The sequence below is a fragment of the Aquila chrysaetos genome, chromosome 3, assembly GCF_900496995.4.
Source record: "Aquila chrysaetos chrysaetos chromosome 3, bAquChr1.4, whole genome shotgun sequence".
In the NCBI taxonomy this organism is placed as follows: domain Eukaryota; kingdom Metazoa; phylum Chordata; class Aves; order Accipitriformes; family Accipitridae; genus Aquila; species Aquila chrysaetos.
In genome coordinates this window covers 6,337,845-6,363,627 of record NC_044006.1, presented here as the reverse complement: position 1 = coordinate 6,363,627, position 25,783 = coordinate 6,337,845, and the positions used below count along the sequence as shown (strand labels likewise).

Here is a 25,783-nt window from a genome sequence, read left to right as displayed (position 1 = left end):
GCCCTTTCCCCCGCGCCGCCGCCGCCGCCGCCGCCGGGCGGGAGGGGAAGGGAGCGGGGGGGGGGGGGCGCGCGCGCGCCCCGGGCTGCCCCGCGCGGCATCCGCGCCGGCTCGCGCACGCCGGGTTGCCCCCCCGCCCCCCGCCCCCCCACGCGAGGAGCCGCTGGAGGAGGGCGGCCTGTGGCGGGGGGGGGACGGGGACACGGACACGGGACACCCGGTGGGACTCGCCCCGCGGGGGAACGGCGCCGAGTTGGCGCTCAGAAACGCGAAGGCAGGTAACGGTGACACCCACCCCCCCCCCACCCCGCGCGGGGGAGGGCGGCCGCTTTCCCGGGAGGAGCGAGGGTCTCGCCCACCCGAGTCGCCCTCGCATTTAATTTTTTAATTTTTTTTTTTTTTTTTTTATTTCTCGGTGGTTGGGACCCGGCGGCGATTTTGGGCAAATCGGCCCCAAAAGCGTCTGGATTTGGGCGTCCTGCAGGAAAACCACGTGCAAGCCAGGCTCGCTCCCACAACGCCCACCCGAGTCAGGGCGGCCCGACTGGAGAGACACACCCCCCCCCCCCCCCCCCACGGCACGGCCCCCGGGCACCAGAGCCACAGAGCTTTTGCACTGGCAGTTCCCAAATGCAGCATTTCAAAGAAAAAAAAAAAAAAATGGGAAAGATTGGAAAAGAAATGTGAGGGGGGAAAAACCTGTAAGCGCCGATTCAGCCAGGGCTGAACTCAGTGCGAATTCTGCCTTTGGCTCCAGTGTTAATGCCAACAATGCTGCTTTCTTCTGCTAAGCTCAGAAACTATTTCAGATGGAGAAATTCCCGGTTTTGTTTCAAACCGACCGCTTTAAAATGGAGTGACCCCCTTCACTTTTTAGACAGGTAAAGGGAAAAACCATCATCTCTTCCCCGAGTGCTCAGCGTACCAAGTTTTAGTCAAGACGGAGATTAAATTATTTTCTTTTTCCTGGGAAATAAACCTGTGAAAACAGAGGTTTATAATAAAAATGCTGAAACAAGCTTAACTGTAGTGGTGCAAAGTAGCTGCAATCATACTCGGTGAATCCTGTTACTGGGAGATAAAGACAGCTTCAGTGTTATCTTCTAAGAAAGCATATTTTCCCATAATTCTTGATAGCTCTGATTTAGGATTTGGGAGTCTCTGAAGAGTCCCCAGCTGGGGCCTGCGCTCCCGAGAGATGCTGCCAGGAAGATCGCACCGAGAAGCAGACAGGCTACCAACCCAAATCTGCAAAAAGCTTTCCTACAAAGCTGTAGAAATCAGACAAGATGGATGGTGTCAGGAGTCAGGTCAGGCACGGTGGCACTCGCTGGTAAGGTTTAACCTTCATTCCGCCCCCCCCCCCCCCCCCCCCCCCCCCCCCCCCCCCCCAAAAATGGGATTTATTTCTACATGACTACCTAAAAACTAACATTAAATACGCGCCTGCGCTTTACTCCTGTGGCCCCATCCAGTCCTGTGAAAATGCCTGCAGAGAAGGAACAAGGAATTGCCAGGTTGTTTAATCTTTTACTCTTTGCCGCTTGACAGATGGTAACCCCCAACAATTACTAATCCAAAGGAAACACGGAAGAGGATCTTGCAGCTCGGATAGAAATGAGCTTTGAGAAGTTTGTGCTTCCCAGTGCTGCGCAGACATGAATTATGGTCCGAGCGCCGTGTTTGCACGGTGCCAGGGCTGGCACCAGAGGTGGGGGTTAGTGTGCAGGCCTGGGAGAGGAGGCACAGTTACCTGAAAAAAAATCTACGCTAGAACTGGAAATAAAGCATCTCCAATCCTGTTTTTACATTTTGTTCCCAGCCTCAGTTTCTGCATCGGTAACGCAGAAAGAAGGGGTAGTGCTTGCCTGCCTTTTGGCCACTTCCTTCAGGCTGGTCCTGGAGTCTCAGTTCCTTTTGTGCCAAGCAAATTTCTGGAAATGCTTCATGAAAATGTGAAGCAGCGTTACCCCGTGACAGGGGCACGGGCCTCGGGCAGGCGGGAGCCCGCGAGCCCCAGAAAGGCCAGCTCAAAAGTTAAAGCAAGGCACATGCACGGTCAAAACTCTGAAGACAAATGCCAGGTCAGCTTTATCAATCACCCCACTTTTATTTAGCTGGAAATACCTTTTTTTTTTTTCTTTTAAAACACTTGGCAGCTGAATATTAGAGACCTGTTTCCAACAGACCTTGCTTGACTGGCCGGAAAAGGTGACTGTAAGCTAAGCTGAGCCCACCAGCTTGCAACTAACAGTCCTTTGCACTTAAAATACGTAGCACCGCCATAAATAAGTCAAGGCGAACACTACACGCTTCCTCGTGTTGCGTGAGAGAGCAGCCGGCAGCAGCCTGCCAGCACCGGCCCTGCCACCGCTGCCGAGCCCTCCGAGTTCAGCGGCTGTGCGGATGCAGCCATAGTTCGTCTTTGATTCAGGATTCTTGTATTTTAAGACACAGACGTGGTACATCCTTAAACGGTCTTCAGCAAGTGAATGCAGCTCTAAGTAATATATTATTCTTCTGTGGCGGGTCAGTTACTTGAGCGGTGGGTTACAGAGTCCTTCTCCGCTCTCTCTGCCGCAACGGGCACGGCTTTTGCCTTCCACAACTGGGCACGGCGTCACCCACGGGCCCAGGGAACGGGAGACGGGGCGGCACGTGGCAGGGCACGGCTGGAGGCCTGTTCGCAGGCAGGACGCGCTGGGGATGGGCGCTGTGGCAGAAGGAGCCTTGGTGGAGGCATCTCACAGACCCTGACCGGCTCTGATGGCTCGGCAAGCCCGGGCTGGGAGGTCCCGGTGCCCAGGTTGCAACTGAGCTGTGGAAAAGCCGGTTCTCTTGGGGGGCAAAGGCGTCCGCCCTCACCCCGTGAATCAGCCAGCTTGTTCTAGGGGGAGTTTTTACAAGTTTGCAAAGCTTTGGTGGATAAAGGCTCCAGTTTCAGATGCAGGCTGCTGCAAGTTCGCACATCTTCCTAACCTTCTTTAAAAAAAAAAAAAAAAAGAAAAAAAGAAAACTAACTGTTTGCAAGTCGATGCTGGTTTAAAAATGCACTGTTTACCACCATCCCAATTTCATCTGAACGACTCATGTGGCTTTAAGAACAATCAGCATTTTTCCACCATGATTTAAGAACAAATAATTAAAGTCATCCCAGATGGGCTTGTAAAAATTAAAAGTACATCAGCTAACTTAAATGCTTCACCCTGTTCTTTGTAATAATGCTATCCACCCTCCAGCCCACTGCCATTTGTCAGAGTTTCTTCTGTACCAGCAGCGAGTACTGCTCGGCTGGTAGGACACGCTTTTGTTGATTTTGGCTCCTGTATTCTGTCACTGATCAGCTTTTTTTGGTTTCTTATGTTCTCCCTAGAGACACCTCTGACGGCTCCAGCATGAGCCTGGCACCGCGAGACCTCTCTTCGCTTCCTGGTTTTGCCACAAAATTTCAGGGTGAGCTGGGGCTGCTCGCTCGGCCTCAGGCTCTTCAGCCACGGAAAGGGACACACGGGAGCTTCAGTAACACCTGAGGTCCTTGGACAATCTGAGCGACACGGACGCATCAGTCTGCTCTGCCTAGTTTTGGACTATAGTGTAATTTCACTCATTGCCTGGCCAGAACTCAGGCATTTGCCTGTGCAGTCACATTTAAATCTTTCCTTTTATTCCTCACTGCAACACTTGAGCATTAGTTAAAAGATTTGAGCGACGCCGCATAATCATTACAGTGCAGCACTAAGGGTAAATTCATAAAATGTAATTGGGAAGAGAGATCCATGTGAGAAGTAAGTAACCCTAAGAGTCAAATCATTTTCTTCCAAAAGTGGTTGAGGCTATCTAAGGAAAAATGAAACAAAAAACTCCAGAACTCCCCAAAGCTTTGTTAACTAAACAGTTGTCCATTAAAGAGACCAAATATTTCACAGCATTAGTCTTTGGATTAATGTTAAATCGATAGGCACTAACGCAATAGGGCAATAGTTACCATGGTGAATAATTCTATATTTATTTTCAAGCAAGCCTTATTTCTAACAATTCCAGACATGGTTTCCACTTTCTGGTGACTAACCTCTTTTAAGTTTATTTTTTTTAACTATTTGGTACCAGAAACTCAAGTTTTCTTCCTGACAATTAGAACAAGGTCACTGCCACGACAGAGAACAATGCCGGGCAGGGATGCGGATGCTCGCCAGTTTTAGCTGAGGGCTTGTTTGCCTTTGAAAATCAGAACAGCTACATCTCGGGTACGATTTAAAGCGCAGGAGATGATACTGTGAATTAAGTCTTTGGTAGACAAGCTCTCATCCTTGTTTGGAACGGCGGGAGCATTTTCCTTCCAAGGCTTCATCCCATTTGCTAAAGTGTCAATAACCTACCTCAAACAATATTCCACCTAAAAGGCTCCGAAATACCCTCCCTCCTCGGCACTGGGAGCCCCTCCTCAGCCCACCCGCTCCCTCCCGTCCCCGCAGGTGAGGCCAGGACCCTCGGAGGCATCGCGGACCCTGGGGCAGGAGCTGCTGTCACCAACCCAGGCAGTTCACGGCTGCCTCCCAAGTGCTTTTTTTTTTTCCATCTCTGCACAGCGCCGGGTTGGGTCCCATTTAGGAGGTTTTGTTCCCAACCAGGAGGGCTGAAAAGTCAACGAGTATTTGTTTGTAATGAAATTTTTTACTGAAGCCACCAGAATGTTATTCCAACTCATTCTGTCTCATTTGGGGCCTGATATAACTCCGGCTGACGTCACTGGAAAGACTCCACCCTACCTTTACATTTTATTGGAGGCACTGGTAGGAAATATATCACTTCACTAACAAAAAATAATCACCCTCTGAATTCACAGCTCCCCAGCTGAAAACATTTCATTTTCTTGTGCTAGGAAAACCAGGATGGCATATGTAAAATAAAACAGCGCTAAGGAAAGAGTTTTGAATTCATAAACATAAAATAATCCCTGACTTTTCTTGATGGCATTTTTGGAAAGAGGAACGGCGCTTTGGAAAGCAAATGAAGGTGACCCTGAACTCCTCGACTGAGAGCTGACGTACCGAAGTACAGACTTTGAGCTCACCCGAGGAAGCACTCGAGCGTTCTGAAAGGCAGCTCCGAACCGCTCGTGTCGGCTTTGCTGCTGGGCTCCTTCCGCAGAGTGGTTCAGAAGTGGAGCAGCTGCAAACCGTTCACGGATTGAACTGTCCCTATACGATGCCCATCCACACCCACACGCACTCACATACGTGGTTAAGATACGTACGTACACGCGAACGTACTCGTATCTGCCAAAACCCAATTGCTCTGCGTTTTAGTTTCTTTCCGTTCTTGATCAGAGAGAAGCCCAGGCCCTGTCCTGCGTTCTTCTGCCTCGGCGCACACGAACGGGCCGGAGCTGCGGTACCGCTCGGCCGCCCGTGCCCTTCGTCTCCCGTCAGACACAACCGCTGCAATCGCTCCGCACCCCCCACGGCCCGACGCCCCGACCCCATCAGGAGTCGCCCCACGGAGCCCCTGCGTGCCGGCCACACGGGGGGGGGGGGACCTGGAAATGGAGGCTCCGAAGACGCCCCCGGCCCGAAACGCCATTCGGCGCCCAGCTCAAGGGCGAGCCCTCGCACCTCCTCCCCGCTTCAGCCGGGTGGGCCGTGGGGTGCCCGCAAGGGGTTCATCGCACGGGCGCCGGTTTGAGCTACCCCCGCTGCGACACCCCCGCCCTGGCCCTGCGCCTCACGCCCAGGAAAACGCCTTCACGCCACCCAGCCGGGCCCGCCAGGGGGGCGGCCGGGGCCCGGCAGGGAGGGCACTGCTGGTGCCAGGGCCCCCACGGGGGACGACGAACCCCCGCGGGCCGGGACCGGGCGCAGGGGCTGTCCCCAGTAACGCCCCCTCGGGGCTCCCACCGAAGAACCGGGCGACCCGGCCCGGCCCGGCGGGGCTCTGCCCCTTTAACTCCCCCCGCGACGCCGCGGGGGCGGCCCCAGACGGCGTCCGGTGTCACGGGCAGGCGTTCCCCCGCCCTCCGCATGTAAATGACGCGCGCTCTCAGCCAATCAGAAGCGGGGCGACCCGGGCGGCCGGGGCGCAAGGCAGCCAGTCAGCGGAGGGAGGCGGGGCGCGCCGGGCCATGCGGGCTCTAACTCCACGTGGGGCGGGGCCGTGACCGCGCGGTGACCCGGTGCCGTGACAAAGGCGCAGCTCGCGCCTTCCCGCGCCGCCGCCTTAAAGAGCCAGGGCCGGGGGCGGCGCGCGCGCCCGCACCCCCAGAGGGAGCGGCGGGGCCCCCAGCCCGGGGCCCGGCCGGGGAGCTCGGGTCCGGGTCCGGTGTGCGGGCCACACGGGGGCCGTCAGGACGGCCGGGAGCTGCAGAGCTGGGGAGAAGGGCGCGAGTTCTGCGTGGGGGGGAGGGCGCGTCCCTGCACCCCCCCGGCGCTCGCAGCGCTTCCCGCACGGGTTCACGAAGCCGGCTTACGCGTCCGCAGTACGGGGTACAGCGGCGTCTCTCGGGGAACTCCCGAGGGGTGACCGTGGGCCGGGCAGAGAGCCGCCGTGGAAGGACAGACGGCCGGGACGCTGCCCTGCACCCGGCTGGCGGAGGCTGCTCCGCTGCCGGGACGGTGCCCTTCAACTCCCTTTTCCTCTAGGCCTTAGTTATTTTATACCCTCGGAGTGCCTCTCCGTGACACCTTGGAAAACACCGCCTGGGACGCGCCCCGGGCCGCCTGCTGGGAAAGGCCGGGGCAGGGAGCTGGGTGCTGCCGACGGGCCTTAGAGCGGAGCGGGAGGAGAGGTCGAGGAGATGGGCGCGCGTGTGTGGTACAGGCCGAGCTCGTGCTCGAGCGGTCGCGGCTCTGGGTGGCGGCGAGCCAAGCACGCAGCTGAACGGCCCCGCCGCCGCAGAGAGGCCCATTGTGTTCACGGCCGGGCTGTTGAACTTGCACTCCGTTCTGCTCGGCCCGCGCGGCTGCGGTGCGGTCGAGGGGCCGCGGGGATTGCCCGGCCGCGCATTTGACGTCGTCGTGGCTACCTAATAAACCTGTTAACTGGGAAGCTTCGACACCAAAGAGACAGAAAAACAAACAAACAGGAGGACTGGGAAAGAGGGAGGATCCTGGAACACAAATGCTCCCATAAATGCCTTTTCCGTAAGTCTATTTACTCAGCTGCTGAAATGATTTCAACTGAGTGATTAGTCTTACGTGCTAAAACCAAGCCATCCATTCTCTTCTCTGATAGTCCAAAATCCTACATCTGGTACTTTATCTGCAGTCTTTTTTTCCCCCCTTTTGTTTAAAAGAGAGAGTTTCCGCGGTATTTGATCCCCAGATGCACTATATCATCACACTTTGGGCTCAGAGGTGAATCACAGATATTAAAATTGGTTGTTTCAATCCCACTCGACTGCAGAGAGCTGAATCCTCCCTCACAAGGCTTTATTTTCTAACATGAAAGAGAGAAAATTGGTAATTTGGGAGCCTGATTCTCAAAAAGAATGAAAAGAGAATGTTTTAACTTCAGATGAGAGCAACCTTAAAATGTACATTTGACCTCCTGTGGTGCCTTGGGGTGTTGTAGCCCCAAACATGACACGCTGTCTCCGGGGATGAGGCTCTCCGGGGGGCACTCGCTTTCCTAAGACATACGCCAGGAAAAATAGAGGCATCGAAGACTGTGTGTGAGGCCAGATCGTTAGCAGCAGCTACAGCGATTCTCTGAACTTGAAGCTGGCTAGAGTGCATTGTATATCGTATATCCAGGTACCACTGTTGTGTACAATAAAATAACTGAACATGGGATGGATGTAAAACATCACCTACTGCTCCGTTACCAATAATCTCTAGTTTTATCGGAACGTTTAAAAGCCAAATTTTTGTACTTCTTTCTCCAATCACGTGGAGTCTTGCCTGAGCCCGGCGCTGCTTGGCACAAAGAGAACTTACAGGCACATCCAATTAAATCGTATGAATCAGGGATATTGAATTGTTGAAGGGCTTTTTTTGTTGTTGTTGTTATTGCAGTTTTAGATTTCCAATGATTCTGATAATCTGTGAAATTATTAATTCTAAGGCTTAAGAGGAAACACAAAAAAGACACCTTTTTGGGACTCCAGGGGCCACGTGTGAATCCGATTTTCCAAATGAAGCGAGTTATAGTATCAGTTAAAACCTAAAGGCTTCACTTTCGCAAATCTTTTATGCTAGATTTTATACAGCTAATACATCGCCAATGTTTCCAAGGAAACCGGTGTGCCCTGCTCTCACTGAAACAAATCTCACTATTAAAACAATTAAAAACTTAATCTGGGTTCCCTCCCTTCCTCCCCCTCTCTCCTTTCGGTATTATCGTATGCATTTTAATTAAAAACACGATGGTGATGTATTTTTTACACATATGTAGGCTATACTGTAAATTACCTAAAGGAAGCTTGACTCCAGAGCATAATAATCGGGAATCAAATATATTGCAACAATTGAGCAAAAACAAATTAACAGGAGTCTTGATGAATCAATTACAGCCACTGCTCATCTCTGAGGGCTACTGCCCATAGCTGATGGAGAGGAGTTTAAAACTCTGTCAGGCTGTGAAAAATACAGGTTTAGGTATCAGATGTAGCTGAGACAAATTCCTGAATCTCAGCTGACACAGTGCGGTGAGACAGTCCTGGCTGGCGGAAGCTCTGGCTAGCCAAAGAGGAAAAGCCAGCTCCCGAAGGGCACCAGCACTCGGCTGTTCGGAAGGAATTCTCCCGATTTTTTTCTGCTGGGTGACTGAGCAGTGGGTTTTAAGGTCACGGCGGCTACAGAAGGCATCCGTTTCACAACTCCGCTTCCGCAAAGCCGTCACACAATGTGCACAGCCCTGCTGTACTAATGCTTAACTGAGCCTACGGAACGGTCGGATGCCACAGGATAGAGTTGCCTGAAAGATGAACGCAGGCTCAGAGGGGTCTCCCGCCTTGTGCCCGGCGGGTACACCCTTTCTCAGTGCCTTTTCAAACGTCTGCTTGCGGACCGCTCGTGCGTACATCAGCACCCAAAGGCCCAGCTGTGGAAATGAATTGAGTGAGAGGCCCCAACGCCTCCACCTGCACCCACGCACTCTGCAACCTGAGAGTGCCTGGAGAAAGAGGGGGCTTGAAAATCCATCACTAAGAGCGGGCTTCGAAAACCTGCTGGGGTTTTACAGCAGCTGTCACAGTGCCTCCCTCCAAAGCTGGGTGTCTCGGTGGCACAGACGGGGCAACCGATGCCCTTCTTTTGAGCAAGTTCCTTGTTCTGCCAGATTTCGGTGTGTGAGATTTTGGGGGTGCTGGCCTGAGCTGACAGCCCAAATCGGTGCCAGAGTCTCCTTCCACGGGCCAGAGTCCCGGGGACGGCGCTGGGGTGAGCTCTGCCGCGCTGCCTCGAGCCTCTCTTGGTTTGTTTGTATTGACTTGGAGAGCACCATTGCTGTCCTCGGGAGTTGGAAAACAAATAGGAACCCCGGGCGCCAGCGCCAAGGAGCTTAAAGCCTCGATGCAAACACACAGTTCAGGCTCTGTGTTCAAAGTGTTTCGCTGGTTTGATCTGAAGAGGCATAAGGATCCAGCCGTGGGGCTTTGGGGTCTGTCTGCCGAGGAGAGGGATCTGCAGGTCAAGAGGCTCATGAAAAGAGGAAACCGGCTCCAAGCACGAGAAGTGAATGCCACCGGGAAGGCAGTACATACAGCCCCGCTCTTTGTTTTGCCCGCATTGTGTTCCCGGCTCTGCCTGCTGCATATTGACTCGGCTTTTCTGTTCCCCGTGTGTGTGTGTGCGCGACTTCCACTCCCGTGACAAGAGGCTGAGCACGAAGGAAGGGAGCAGTCGGCACAGAGATGTTTCATGTGGATCCAAGAGCTAAATCTGGCCCTGGCTTGTGTGCTCCCCCGACTCCCCAGGGAGCAGAAGGGAAACGCAGCCAGAGCCGCTTCCTCCACCATTGTCTGAGCACTTGGACATCCTTCTGCCCGTGCTGGTGAAGGGCAGGGGATGGGGACGGGGCGTCTGAGGAGCTTCCAGTTCGCCTCATGCCTCTGCGCAGGGCTGGATGGAGAAACTGGAGTGTGGCCCAGGCTCTGTCCTCCCTCCCTGGGATTCCCTTAGGCATTGGGTTGCCCAGAAGATTTAGGGAAATGAATCTTGCTCACTCCTTCACACACATCTTTTAGGGTACTGCATGTTGCTGTGTGCTCTTTGCAAATGCAGCTTCCTGTGGAAAAAAAAAAAAATCCCAGCCTTGCTAACATCCCACATGTAATGTGATACATTCCCATTCATACACACTTCCCACCACTCTGACACACAGCACTGTACAACCAGAGAGACAGAAAGTGTACGGCACGTCTGCACTCAGAAATACCGAATTATTCTGGTGTGCAGGGGGTGACTTGGGGTTATTTGGGTGTGTTTTTCCCCCCCTTTTCCAGAAGAGTTTGGAAAATTACTTTCCACCATCTGCCCTGCCAGAGCTAGGAAATATTTGGAATACATTCCATTCTCCTAATGAACATGCAGCAGCAGGGGTGCCGCAAATAAGAGAGAGAAAATCTTTCTAATGAACAACAAATGAACTAGAAATCACATCTACATAGCTTCAGCTTTTGTTGCCTATAGCTTTAGGGTGATTCATGGAGACAAAAATCAATGAATGTGCTGTAGACCCAGGTCTAGCACGGCGTGCAGCAGTCTTGCCGTGACCCAAGCCATATTTGTTTTGGATACAAATACAGACTCGTGCTAGCTTCCTTTTCTTTTAATTGAAAAAAAGTAGGGGAAAAATTTAAGTATAGCTCCTACAACTCTTGTTAACGCTCTTCAAAACGTGTTGAATTTATAGGATACTGTCAAACGCATATTGGTATTCATGACACAAATCACGTTGCTTCCAACTGGTATATAGAGCAGTTCATGGTCCTTTGTTAAAAAAATAATAATGGGCTCAAACTGAAGAAATTAGTGGTTCTTTCTCAGAGGAAAAGGGCCAAAAAGCTCCTCTTGATCCATGCTTTTCAGAGGCTGGGGATAGATGCTGCTGAGCATGGCCAGAGGTGAATTTACAGATCCACTACATTACAAATATGCAATTAGCTGTTCTTCTTTTAAGAGCTTTGCCTGCTGCAAACCATCCAGACATAAGCAAGTTTCCACCCAAGGCTTTTGGTGTCAGAAACTTGGACATACCAAGTGGAAACCTCAGTTCAAGGCTCAGACGCTGTGCAAAGCACGGTGTGACCCATCACAGCTGGACTTAGCGCAGCAGAAGCGTGAGGAATAAGGCATTCCTAGAGCTGCAACCCATCCCATCCTTATTAGCAAAACGTCTGATCAGATACCGGGACTATTCTTCATACCTCCTTACAGGTGGGTTTATTTTCTTACACGAGTCCGCAAGCTCTAGCCCCAAATACTCAAGGAGTGACGAGTGCCAACAGAGAACTCAAATCATCAGCTCCAAAGCTGAGGCATCTCTCAGCTCCTCCCTTAAAGGAAAAGCCATGGGAGCACAGGGAACGTTTCCAGCCTGCATTGAATGTCATCACACTGGCCACGGCAGGCCAAAAGCAGCATTGCCAAGCCAGGCAGATGTGAGTACTAGAACAGGGAAGGTCTCAGTACGACAAATGTAAACTTAGAAGATACTACTGACACTTTCTACACTACTCTGAAATCCTAGACTGATGCCATACATTTCCTAGTCCCCAGAGCACCAAGTTCCTCATAGGAAACATCACCAACAGGTGAGATGGGAAACCACATAGCAAGAAATCCACCGCATCCTGCCCTTATAGGAGGTTTCTGAAAGTCTGGAGCCCTAGAGACATGCATATAGCAACCCAATACAGAGGGGATAAAAGTGATGGCCAGGTAGGCATTGCTCTATAGGTACAACAATACCTGCTCTTCTCTGTGCAATCTCTGCATCCTTCACTGGGTGCAGGAAGATTGGGATAGAAGGCATTGCACTGGTTTTCCTCGCTGCACCTGGTATTTTCACCTGTTTGTGTGCTGAGGTACTGATTTTTTGGTGTATGCCCTCATTTTCCTGGAGCCTGACTCTGCAATTCCTTCAAGCATTTAACCTGCAAGAAAGTCAGCGGTTTCCCCAACAAGACCTTACATGACCAGGCCTCCTTATTTAATACCATCTTCTGCATACATGTTCACCTTCCTTGTCTTCCATGCCTTGCAGTTTCACCCACCTGAAAGAGCAGCTGCGTTCAGCATCCCAGACTCATTAAATAGCCACTTGGTTCCCCCTGGTTCTTGGTCTTTCACACTGACGCACGCATTAAAAAAAAAAAAAAAAAAAAAGGAAAAAAGAAAAAGAGAGAAACAGAACGTTCCTACAAAAAAGCAATTTCTTGGCTGGCCATTTTTTTTTTTTTTTTTAAACTCCCCTCAATATGGCAGGAGATATTTATGTCTGAACAAATCCTTCTCCCTCCCAATCAATCCAGCTTCCCTTGCTTCTGCAGTGCAGTCACACTGTTTATATCAGTCTGTTGCTGTGAAAATTAATGTGACAACACAAAACACAACATAATGACTAAAGGTGTGTGAAATAGTCCTGGAGAAATACGAAGTGACTTCAAATGCAAGGTATTTCCTCCTTCCCCTTTCTCCCCTCCTACAAGCTGCTACAGTTCTGAAAATGGGACAGTTTTCAAAGAGGCTATATTTGCAGAGCAAAGATGGATGCTATTTTTATTGCAAATTAGCAGATTTTTTAGCAGATCCAACCTCATTTGCAAGTGAAAGTGACTCTACTTACCATGCAGATATAGGTCTTATGTTGGAAACTCATGGAAATTCATGTTTTGAACATACTTACAGAAGAAAAAAAATAGACCCTGCCTTTATTTCTGGCTGAGACTAGCTCCACTGAAGAAATACCAGTGGGGCAGCGTGTATTTGCTAAACTACTACATTGTATGAGCAAATGGGAGTGAACCTGAAGTAGTTTTTAGCTGTGCTCCATGAACTTCAAGGGGCCTGGGGAGTTCAAGGAGTCCACAGAGATATGAGAAAAGGTATTCAGCTGTTAGCAGCCTGTAATTTGCTATCCAGGGACCCACATTACCCCTGGAAAGTTTTGAATGGTTTGCATATTGATGAGGACTGAAAAATCACTGCCCTAATACATAGGGCTAGCTGGGGTTGTCCATGGTCTGCACTGATGTGAAAAATTCAATGTAGTAAACAGTATCAGGGAAAAAACAATCAGTTAACAGCTAGTCCTGCAAAAGATGCCATCTCAGAATGCCAAAACTTTTCATTAAATTGGAAAAAAATCTGGTGAGTGGTTTAAGCCAAGAAAGACAGTTGAAAAAAAAATTAGGGAAATAAAGCACAGCATTTAAGTGCTACTGAATCAAAAGATTTTCAGGATTTTTTGTTTCAAAATGAGATTTTTTCAGTTAAAAGTCAACATACAACTTGAGAAAGGCGAGCAAATGGTTAAACGCCTCCCAAATAAACCAGAAGAATAAGTCATTACATCCCAAACTGTGCCAGTTGTGTCAAGCCCAAACCCACTTCATAAAAATTACTGAGAAAGTAAAATTCAGGGGAGCGAGAGAAAAAAACTGTGCACACCTTTAAAACCTTCATACAACATTGGTGCTGGATTCCCAGAAGTGTGATTTTGGATTCAGTTACAGCTCCACCATGAAAATGAACTAAGAAGATTAAAAAAAAAAAAAAAATTAAAAGAAAAAAAAGCTTCATTTTAATATGGGCATTGCAAGAAGAAAGTGAAAAATAGAACAGCAGGCAGGGAAAGCAGCTCCGATTTCAAAAAGTAGAGTCTAATTTAAAGAGTGCAATTTCTACCTGCCAAATTTGCACATGCATTCCTTCAACCTGAAGCTATACAGCAGGTGTGAACCTGTTTGTACCTCTCCTGACAGGAGCACAACAGGGGGAAACCAGCGGTGCAAGTATTCAGGTATGCTAACAAATTCTTTTGGCAGATGCCAGTTTTGCAGTTATCTGCTACACATGAAAAAGCAGAAGGTGAGCGTCAGCCCTGCTGTTACGTTGCAGCGTGATGGGCTCAGCTCTTCTTTCTCCCTATCCCGTCCCTATGTATTTTGGAGGTATACAGCTCCCATTTCCATAATGTCCATTAAAATGGACAGATGATATTCCTGAACACTGTTACCATGGACTTCAGTGAGACTATTTTCACCACAAATGAGTTCAAACTCAGGGGTAACATTTTAAAAACACCTAAATTCATCTTACAAAAAAAACCCCAAGTATTCAAAGCTAAAGTTGAAAAAAAAAAAAGTCTCAGACACAACACCCTAAACCTCCACTGTTCTGGGAGCTCAGGTCCTCTGCTCAGACACATTTAGCAGCAGGTATTTAACACTCCATATACTTGTCCTAGGCACAGATTCACTCCCCTCTGAGTGATGACACCCTTGGGTTGGTATCATGGCAGTAGCACTTTTACCAGCACTTTTACCTGTGTCGCTACAACAGAAGTTACATTTTGGAAACTGAAAAAAACATACTTCACAGTTTTTACAGGCCTTATTTCCCTTAATACAGGTACAGAGAATATATTTTCTTATTATTGACAAAAAGATCAGGGTATACTTTTGTGAGCATGAGGCATCCTATCATTTGTAGCAGGCATGAATTATTGCAGTGTCTCCATCCAAACAAGTGAACATCTGTATTCCATTTTCACTGGCACCACGAGATACCTGGCGCAGCCCCAAAAGGGAATGTTTAGCTACAAGGGTTTAAAATATGCAGTAATTTGCTGTTGTGTTATCTTCTGGTAGTCTCTGCTTTGGAAAAAAAAATACTTTATCGGTGAAGTCCTCCCACTGTCTATTTGTCTTGCTGTAGCCCAGAATGAAATGAATCAAGTAAAACAATTCTGAAAGCCTCATTTATTTTCCCTCCTGAAGAGCAATGCTTATGGAAGCCAGTTGGAGCATGACTCTGTGGAGGATAGGACATTTCATGTCCCTCCCTCCGCTTCTTCTGGTGAGGATGGTTTATACAGACACAGGGGGACTGTAAGTTTATTCAGCCCTCCCAAGGGCAGTATTACTGGGAGAGCGATAGTCAGCAATCCAAGAGTGGGGTCTTCATGGCAAGTAGGTCTGGGAGCTCTTTTAGTCCAGTATTGCATCCTTGGCTTTTGAAAATATGTTTAAGAACAGGTCTTTGTTGAAAGCAAGGTGTGTTTTTACAGCAGATATTGCTATCTACAGCAATTAGCCAACTTGCATAAAACTCTAAGGCAGAAAAGCTCAGTTTCTATAGCTTTCAGCTCAGCTTCTATAGCTTTCAGCTCAGCTATGACCTTATATCCAGAATCTGCTTGGGCTGAAAAGATCTTCTGCTACTGAACAGATCTTTTTCTCGGTTGCTTATATTTACCTGGTCACCCATCTCTGCAATGCCAGCTGGGTGCCCACTCCTCAGACAGAAGCACCTTTGGGGTGATCCCCATTTCACTCGCCTCCAGTGCCAGTCCTGGTGCTAGAGGCGAGTGAAATGGGGATCACCCCAAAGGTAAGTCAGCAGCTGCTGCTTCCAATCTGCCCAGCTCAGAAACCGTCCTTCACCCTCCACCCTACCCCAGGCTTCAAAGAAGTTACAGCTAGCTCCTTTAAATCCTTTCTTAACACCCCCCTTTTCCAATGTTTCCTATATAAAAGGGAAAAACAAGCCCTCAGCACCAGTGTGTGCTGTGACTACTGCCTGTGCAATATTACTCACATTTTAACTCGTCTTCCTTGGCTGTTTACACCCATCTGTAGGTTCCCATCAGGACTACAGGGAAGGCGATGCCCATTTTCCCTGCTTTTGTGTACAAGCACTGAACAATGGATCTTCACTCCTTTGAGCTGCTGGAGCTTTTAGATGGTTACTACTTGTTGTACTACTACTACTTTGGTCAGTCATGGTGGTTGCACTACTGTCTGCTTTTCTACATCCAGCAAGTGCTCATGGCAGAGCTCAGAGTCACCACACCATTTGCTAGATGAATTCATGTAATCTAAGTCACTGCCACCTCAATATTTGATTACTTTCATTAACGCCTTCTCGTATGTGACTCCATCTCCAGTTTAACTCCCTGGGCTAGGTGAATTGGTCAGATGGGGACATTTCCCCCGGTGGATTAAAAATATTCTGCGTCACTTTTTTAACGTGTTGCTACAAGTAGAAGTCACTTAGTCCTTCACCTACACCGAGAGCGACAAAATGTGGCTGGCATGGACTGCAGTGCAAAGACGGGAGCAAGGTCCCTACCGAGGCAGCTGTTCCTGCACACTCCCACTGCGCACCCCTTGTGCTAACCACACAGGAGAAGCCTGGAGCAAACTCCTCCAAATGGGAAGATGAGAAAAGACCTTGATTAACAACTTGGCCTGTCTCCATAGCTGGGAAACTGAGGCACCCAAGGCAGATGACTGCATCTAAACCACAGATGGGCAGAGGGTTTCAGGCAAAGCTGGGTACTGAGTTTTGATCCAAGCTATTTAGACCACACATCATGTCTGATGACTAAAATGATGGCATTAATACTCTGTTTCAAACTCTGCTTGGCTCTGGAATAAGAGACAATTAAAATGGTAGGAAAATTCCTGTTATTAAATGTCCACGGGGAAGCTGAACTGACAAACAAGAAACAAATTCACAAATATCAGCAAACAGTATGTTGAGCTATAGAAATAAGAATGAAAGAAGTAAATAAGGCCATCTCTCCATAGGAAAATACACCGTTACGCCAGTATAGCTATAACTGCCCTGGAATGCCTCTCATCTCAGGGCAAGGAGGGCTTTTGGGCCATGGCTTCAGAAAAGTGACATTAGCTAATCTGCAAATAGTCTTGCTTTCAAGTGTCTTCACTGAGGAAGATATTAAAAAAAAAAAAAAATCTGTATCAATTTCAGTTCACCCCTCACATAATACTGAGCATTTTCATAGAGAAAGTTGAAGTCTTCTCACAGCCCCTGTGCAAGTAAACTCTCCCCAGCTTTGGAGGATTCTCCCTGCACCACGAGTGCTGCTCTAATGCTGCTCACCCGAGTGTTTACTGGTTGTTAAGTGTGCTCCCTCGCAGTCTTCTATCTAGGAGAGCATCAAAGGGGAAGGAATGCCACTTGCTTAAACGTGATAGACTATTGCTGCAGGCAGGAGTAACTTGTGCTGTCAGTGTTCAATTAGCACCAAGTTAAACTAAATGTCTTGTGAATATTTCATAACGATCTGCCAGCATCATATCTGAACTCTCTGGCTTTTACCAAGCCATTTCCCTTCCAAAGTGACATGATGTGGAATTAAAGAGGAATGATGAGCCAATCTTGCTTGTTTGAGTATCTGCTCAAGAATCATGCTGTATAACAAAAAAGTAGTAATAATTAAAAAAATCAGCACAAAAAAAACCAGCAACAACTGCCACCTAAAATTAGCCTTTGATAATAAACTATCTTTGAACGAAGTGAGAGTTTATAAAGCACAGCTCTTCTTTTTCTGACTGTAAATTTATTGTAGCTTTCCCATTTACTTTGCGAGTTACAGGAGCTGATGTAAGCTTTTTTATTTCCCATCTTGTTTTTCACAAAAAGCTCAGGAGTTAAATGGGTTGGAATAGACCTTAAAAGCCAGGGCTAACTTTAACTTGAAATGCCAAATCTGCAGCGAGCACCAGGTGAGCTACGCAAGCGAACCAGCCTCGCCTGTGCTGCGTGTGAGGCGAAGCAGTTCTTAGCAGAGCTCGCTGTGGGATCTGGGGCAGAAAAAAAAGACGCACTCACAAATGCAAATACCTCAGTGCTGCAAACCAGCCACTAAGCAGACATTCAAATCTCCGACTGGAAAGAAGCTGTGGGATCTGCATCACCTGCCTGGGGGCCCTGGGCGATAAGTCACTGGGGAGCCGGCTTCTGGGCCTGGCAGCGGGCAATCGGGAGCATCCACCGAGCCCTGGCAGAGTAGGGAAGGGCTCCAGAAAGTAGAGGCGGCAAAATCTCGAGGGTCACTCTGCGGATTGCTTACGGTCCCCACTGAAGGGCAGCGGCTTCCTCCAAGGAGGGGAAGGTGCCACAGGGCACGAAGAGCCTTTCCCAGACTTTCTGCTGAGGCTGCCAATAAGGAGATCAGTTGGTTCCAACAGTAATGGACCAAAGCCACCTATTCATATCACCTCATCCATCATACACCAAGATGATAAATGACCCTGGGTTTGCACCAGCCTGGGCTGATACTCTGCAAAACACAGCCAAATTGCCTAGCTCCGCTTGCTGAGGAGACGGTCCCCTCAACCGATGAAGGACAGGCTAAACTAGAAACTTCTGCTGGCTTGGCTACACAGGCTGGGATGAATGTCCCAGTGAAGTTTATTTACGCAAGTAGAACAAATGCCGAGACGGGTCTTTAAGTTAACTCATCAGGTAAAGAGCAATAGCAAGTCTGAAATAACCGCAGGGACTAAACCATTTCACTTGCGCGACACTAAGCAGCCCACGGCTAGTCTCACCTAGCAACACTGCATTTAGGTCTTCAGTCTCATCTCCACTAGATTTTACAGAAAAATAGTTAGCGTATATTAGCTATCTGCTCATAAAGAAAAAAATAAAAAGTCACACCTCTTCTGGCAATGAAGACTTAGTAAGGAAAGTCCACATGGGAGCTATTCTACAGCATTGAATAGAGTACAGTTACACGTTGCTGCAACTGTATTGATATAACAGATAAAACTTGCTCACATAGGCAGGATCTGGGCTTTACCATTTTAAGAATAGTATTATATAGTATAATATACATAAATATATAGCAGCTCTTCACCTCTGGTCTCCCTCCCCTTGGTGCCCAGTCCTCGCCCACTTTGATCGCTCGCTTTGCCGCTAAAGCCATTGCACAAGCATCACGGACACGCTGCCCAAGCTGGCAAGCAAGAGCTGCTCCTGACCCCGCAGAGACATTCATCTCTCCATCCACCTCGGCTGGCACAAGCACATGGCGAGGGCAGTCGTGGCAGGGAGGCATCGGACACGCAGGCAGCCACAGCTTTCCTTCTCCCCAGGGTCCTGCAGCGAGCACAGCAGGTACGCACCCCACGGCCCAGATCCCAAGGACACAACACCACGGCAGAGCAGGCAGAGGGGGAGAAGGTCACGGCAAACCCAGCACGGCGGGAGGCTCAAGAAACCCCTTGGCCGTGCAAAGGGACATATCTCAAAAGAGCCAAATTAATTAAGAGCTCAAATCTCAGTAAAATTTACACTCATTTCTAAGCTGTTTTGAAAAATAAAGTACCTTACACCCCTCTCTTGCTTCAGCCCATTTATTAGCAGGAGCCTTCTAGTGAAGGGTGCTACAACAACCAAAAAAAAAAAAAAAAAAAAAAAAAAAAGCCTTAAAAAAAGGTGGGAGAGCTGCAGGAAGGAGGGGCCAGGAACTCCAGAGGGATTGGAGGCACCTGGGGAAATAGGAACTAGACCTGGAGGAGAAAACAAGACAGGGCTCTATCCTCAGGGCCAGGGCACTGCTGTTAAACCCTACAGTAATACATGCTAATTAACCCCCCACCTTTCCAGATAACAAGGGAGTTGTCTCTGCTGGAGGAAGGGAATTGGCAAGAAGCCCTATTCACTTCTCTCTGCTCGCACCTGAGTGATCTGCGTGCTGGCTGTGGGGGATAAAGCCCAGCACATGATGTGTAAAGGCTCCCATAATTTGTTTAACAGACTGAAGACCTACCAGCATTTAACTGCTGCAGATATAGATGTAATATAAACAGCAAAACAAACCCAAGCATGGCTGGGCTGGAATATTAATCCATCTCTCCAAGGGCAATGGAAATAGGGAAGCACCCGCAGATCACGTACACAGGGGGGAGTTGGCTGTGGACAGGCAGCCTCATTAACAGCAGAATGCCCTGACCCTTCTGAGTTACAAATACTGACATTTATTCTCCCCAAATGGCTGAACTAATATACTGATAGTGGTGGTGGCATCCTTCCAGCAGATGGGACTGATATGTTTTGTACATAGACCTGTTGGGGTTTTTGACACAGTCACTTGTCTGAGTGCCAGTATCTGAAAAATATCTCGGGAGGCCTTTTATGGCTCCAAACTTGAGGCTTTTGGGACCTTTTCCATTTTTTTCTGTTAGGCAATCACAAAGAAAGGGAATGCTACTGAAGTCTGGGCAGATAAGTAATAGAATAGATTTGCCTGATTCTGTGTTCAGCTGTATAGCCGTTGCCAGAGTAAATTCAAGGATGTGCTTTAAAATGCCAAAATGTATTAGTAACACTCATCCAGGAAAATAATGATTATGGGAAAGGGATTTGTTTGTAAGCCTTAAAGAGAAAACACAATTCATCCCATATTTTGCTGGGAAAAAGTCCCATATGAATTGAATCTTGCTCCTGGAGTTTCAGCTTGCGAGCTGAAAAGCAGGGGCTGGAACGCTCCCAATGTCGCCAGAGCTTTTCCGACCCACCCAGTCCCACTGGCTTTTAGCAGGTTGTTAGAAATAATCAGGAGGCTGTAAAAATAATATTTCTGACTTGATTAACATGATGTTCCACTTAGCCACTGCACGGCTGTTGTTTTTTGTCCTTGATAATCAACGGGTAGAGGCTGATACTGAGTGTGTAATTGCTAACCACCAGATTGTATGTCAGCCTCAGCCCTCCACAGCAAAGTGGAGTGAGGAAAAAAAAGAAAGGAAAGGGACCCAAGAGGAGAGTCACAGGAGAAATAATTCTACAACTTTACACGAGGGAGTAGTACATGTGTAACTGCTCCAACAAACAAGGGGACCCAGCAGGACAGGGAATGAAGGGCTTTTCTACTGTTCTCTTGCTTATCTATCAGAGTTACTTATCCATCATCAGGGCACCCACTGGGAGTCAAAAGGGTTCCCAGGACTCAGAGTGCACCAGAAAGACCTGTGAGCTTCGCCTGCGCTCGGACACCACAGAGGACTAAATTAGGATTAGCTCCTGCTTCTCTGCACATGGAAATCCCAGTCAGTGCCTTGTTCCTCACTCACTGCAGATGGTCCTATACCAAACCCAGCTTTCCTGCCAAATGCATTGCACCAGCTCCCTCCCGGTTCTCCGGCAGCAGGCACTGCCTGCAGGGTGAGGTGGGGACCCCCGTGGCACTCCTTGCAGCTCCCTGTGGTTGAAAGCCACAAAAAAGCCCAATTTTTTGCGAAGCATTATAGTTCACCTGGTGCCTCCACGTTTCTGTGAGATGTTTTATTGCATTAGTGTTGTCAAATGGTGACATTTCTGAGTGTAAGTCATAGGGTTGTTGTTAATGCCAATTTAATGGTGCTAAAATGATTAAATATGGCAGGCTTTTAAATAATGAGGTACATAAAAGGTGTTAATAACCTCTTAAGTGCTTTAATAATATTCTGTGCTATCATAAAATGTTAGTAATTGGACCTCTTAACTTTCATCTGCCATAAAGTAATGAAAGAAAAAAATCTCAACAGAGGCACTGAATGGCTGAAAATTTTGCTTAAATAAAAGAAAAAATTGAACAATGGTAAAACTGAACCCTATTTGTTAAAAAAAAAAAAAGAGAAAAAAAGCAAGAAAGAATTAACTGGAAAGCCCAACGGAACATGCATTTTAATATCATGCAAATTCTTAGCATTTCCAAAAAATGTCTTTGGTATAAGGTACTGCAAGAACAAAGGATCCCGATAAAGGCACGACGGCTTACTGCTAAACCCAACATCAGATGGGCTGCTTAGTCTGACGTAAGACAAACCTGTATGTTACTTGTGTGAGTTAGAAACGGCATCCTACTTGTACGTAACAAAGCTAAGCTAAGCCTGGGCTACTCTTGCAGGCCATGCAGTTGAACAGAGCTTCTTACTCTGATTAATAACAGGGGATCTGCTCCTGCAATGGGACATCTCCTGTGAAAGGTTTTCTGGGATAGGCAGGGCTGTAACCCCCCAGAACTTCAGAGGAACTGAAGGTGATAAAGGCTAAAGGATCATTCAGTACCCCTGCAGGTAATGAATTCTCAGTGTTGAAGAGCACACAGTGAAGCAAAAAACTGGACTGGATGGGACGCAGAGTAGCCAAATGTAATTAAATTTGTAGACAGGGAGGCCAAATAGGAATATCTAAATAAAATTTGGACAGGATCCTGGGTAAGTAGCAGCTTCGACAGAAAAGGCCAGAGGTCTGTGAAATCCCCTCCAGGCTACTGCTTGAATCCCACCCAGAAAACAGCTAGAGGAGCTGCAGCAGTGTCCATAAGATGTGCTGACACTGGGCTGGTATTGCCTTAAGACTCAGCAGGCTCCCTAGGATCACTTCCAGTAATGTTCTTTAGGTCCCTTCCTCCTAAATACCAATCCAACCCAATCAAATTATTGTGAAAAACCTGTATCAGCAAAATAATTTTCATTAATGGAGATTTGCAGGTTCCTGATTCAATGGTTCTCCCAGGGAAAGCCTTTTAAGGTCTTCCTAGCTGCTGCCTTATGTGCTTTGCTTTTCCTTATCACCTGTTAACATGTGCACCCAGTTCATTTAAAGAACAGGTGCTTTGAAATTACTCTAAAAATCTCTGAATTTGGGGGCTAACCATGTAACAGGTAGTGTAACAGAGCACTTCTGAGCCATGCCAACCCACCTCTGTGAAATATGGGTAGCTGTGATTTTTACCAGCCCTCTATTTATAACGTTGCGTCACTCAGGCAGGGAGGAAGAGCAGACCCATGTGAGCCAGGCAACCAATTGCTCGGCAGGAATAACAATAGGAAACAGCAGAAGCCAAGAGTTTGCCCATAGGCATTGAAAAATTATAACAAGCAAATCAATTCTGAGTCGTCTAAATTTGCTTGGAGATAAATCAGGAACAGAACAAATGCTCTATCTAACAGCAAAATGATTCACCAAGTACAGTGTTCCTAGATCCATGCAGAAGTCTCTTGGCTGCTGTGAATGCTGGCTCTTTTTTGTTGTTGGGTTGGGGGTTTTTTGGCTTTATATCGTAGACAAGACCATTATTATTTTCTTGTTACGGATCTAGTGCCGATCCCATTGAAGTCAATGACAAATTTTCCATTCGCTTCAATGAAGGACTTGGCCTCGTAAAAGCAATTATTCATCCATACATAAAGTACTTCCTTGACTCTTGTATTTAAGAGCGAGAGTCTGCTACCCACTCATCGGCATCTCTCTCCAACACAGCTACAATTTGCAAAGTTCCTCCATGTCCCACTGCAGGCCCCAGCATCCCAGAACAGGATCATATTTCTTCTTACTGAGATGCTCTTTGGTTCATTTGATGTGCCCATTATTTGAGAACCGTCTCTCCTTTTGTCCATTAGGTAAATTCTGGATGAGTTTATTATTCTGGTTTGGTTTGTAACAATCCCTCTGGATCCATCTTTATGCTTATTAGGATTTTAGAAATGCAATCTAATTTGTGCTAAAGCATACAAATTCAGCTGCCCTATGATCTATGCTGTTCAACATGCCATTACTACGTCTGCAACGCAGCTCTAATCTATACACATTAGTGGGAGTAGCAGTGGGGGGGTGCAGGCCAAGCAGGGAACCCCACTGAGACAAATACCTGAGCTCGGGTGAGCCTCGGGACCAGACATGAAACCAATTGGTTTATAGATAGTTCTTTTTAATTCCTTTTCAACTCCCCATGAAACACTCATTTTTTCAGCTTGACTGGAAATCATCAACCTCCTTTTGTGGCCATAAGTGCAATCTGTATTTTGAACAATGTTCCTGGAATGTCAAAAGATGTGCAAAGCCAAAGAGATGCTCATGTGCTTTTTTAAACACATTCTCTGTTTTTTTGTCTGCACGCTAGTTCAGACTGTAGCCAGTGCAAGCTTCTGCCTTGTTCTTGCTTGCAAAGCTCTGTGCACATCTTCAGCAACATGGAGAAACGCAGCCAAACCAGACGTGCCAATAGCTAGCAATGATTGCTTTCTGGTGTTGATTGGGTAAGTTAATTAAGAGCAGAAGTTATTTTGCTAGGATAGGTTAAAAAAAACCACAGAGAAAGTGTTTCATTTTGTGATTCGGTAGCTTCGGTTCCTGGAGAAACATCTCCAGACATTATCCTATATATATACAGGAGCCTTCAGTGTGGCTCCTACGTTGCAGCAGAAACCTTGCTGTGGCACAGACACTCCAGTTTCTTCCCGATTTCTCCCCTGAATTTTCAAACATGAGAAGTCGCGCACACCAACCCAATAGCTGAAAACAGTCACCTCCTGTGGCACCCCATCTGAGCTTTGTCCCCCACATTTTACCAGGCAGCATTCTTGCCCCATTGGAGAAGAGCCAAACACACGGACAGGTTAATGCCACCAGAAAGAAAATGCTTTTCACCCTTCGTTATGTCAGAGTTAGGAGCGGGCTGTGCAGCAGGCTGCCTCTGCCCTGCCCTCGCAGTGGGGACAGGAGAGCAGAGCAGAGGGACGTCCGCCCTGGGCCACCGGCAGCTCCTGGGCCGCTCCCTTGAGCCACGAGAGATGCCAAGGCAGGTCTGACGGGGCCACGTTGGCCACCATCTTGAGAAGCCCGGGCTCTTTCTCGTCAAGGCTGAGCATCAAGTATTTCATTTCTCCAAACTCCATACTAACTTCAACCAAGCCTCGTCTTCTTAAGATTCTTTGAGTACCATTTAATGTTTAATACACCGTGCTTTACATCATGTAAAAGAAGCAGATAAAAAAAATCAATAAAGGCCTTGCAAAGTTGCTTTGTACCGAGTTTCACGTGCATATTTAGAAACCCTCTCTTCCCTGCCACTCACCTCATGAATCTATTCTTGGAGAATAAAAACTGGGATATACTTTGCAGCCAAAAGTAAAGTCATAAAGAAGTTTGCTCACGTTCCTCAACACACGAGATACAGAGTTAATTAAAAATTGTTCTCTGTACAACAGGTTTGTTTCACTGGAAAATGTCACTGATGTAAGGCTGTTCTACTCTTGTTGCCAACTACATTGAATTGACTCCATTATAAGCTTACTCCTCCCCCCTCCCCATTACTTTTCTTCCAATAATAAACCAGAGAGATCTCAGATCCCACTTTTTCATTGGAAAAGGTGCATTAGGATCAGCTGAGTTGGAGCAGCCATTTTATGCCCCTCCAGTCCCTGTTTAGCTGTGGTTCTACAGAAGCAGCAAATACTTGCCCCAGCCTTGCACGGTATAAATGAGATATTTGATCCTACAGGCACAGTGCTGTTAAACGATTTTTAATTAGATAAATACATTTTATAAAAAGATTTTGCAGAATAGTTGCCTCTAGCAACTGTAACAATCTTGAAGCTTCATCCTCTAAAAGGAAAGAAAACTCTTGCAGGAGGCTAGTGTGTTATATAAAAATGAAAGATGGTATTACAGAATTAATAGGAAGGGGCCAATGGAAATGTAGTCCCACTCCTGGAAAAGGGAGTTTGTTTCATTACTGACTTCAAACAGCACATGGATTTGCGCTCTCATTTTTCCAGCCAGATTGCCAAGTCTCAGCCATGGGCTGGAGGAATAGCTGGACCATGCTGGAGGGAGATCCTGTGAGTGCTCTCTTTCCATAGCTGACGTGCTTCAGAAGGCATCACGCAAACGTCAGCCCTGAAGAAAGCACTTGCCTCTCCCGACGCTGCCAACCTTGGTGCTTCATGAACTAGCTGGGGCATCCTCATCCAAACACGGCTGGATGTCAGCCGTACCCTGCCCTTCGCATCACGGCCATATCTCAGCAAGGGTGCCTGAGC

At 47.8% G+C, this 25,783-nt stretch overlaps 2 long non-coding RNA genes across 3 annotated transcripts in view; one reads left to right on the top strand and one right to left on the bottom strand.

The window, feature by feature from the left end:
* Window positions 1-159: 159 nt before the first annotated feature.
* LOC115339437 lies at window positions 160-4,424 on the top strand. Of its 2 annotated transcripts, none has more exons than XR_003922711.1 (3): window positions 160-278; window positions 461-1,333; window positions 3,374-4,424. It is a non-coding gene; the product is annotated as an uncharacterized LOC115339437 (long non-coding RNA). The 2 variants fall into 2 exon arrangements; XR_003922712.1 differs by lacking the exon at window positions 3,374-4,424 and adding an exon at window positions 1,552-1,808.
* A 4,019-nt stretch (window positions 4,425-8,443) lies between these two features.
* LOC115339439 overlaps window positions 8,444-25,783 on the bottom strand; it is a 122,805-nt gene continuing 105,465 nt past the window's right edge. Inside the window, exon 3 of the long non-coding RNA XR_003922714.1 lies at window positions 8,444-10,221. This is a non-coding gene — a long non-coding RNA (uncharacterized LOC115339439). The remainder of the gene's footprint in view (window positions 10,222-25,783) is intronic.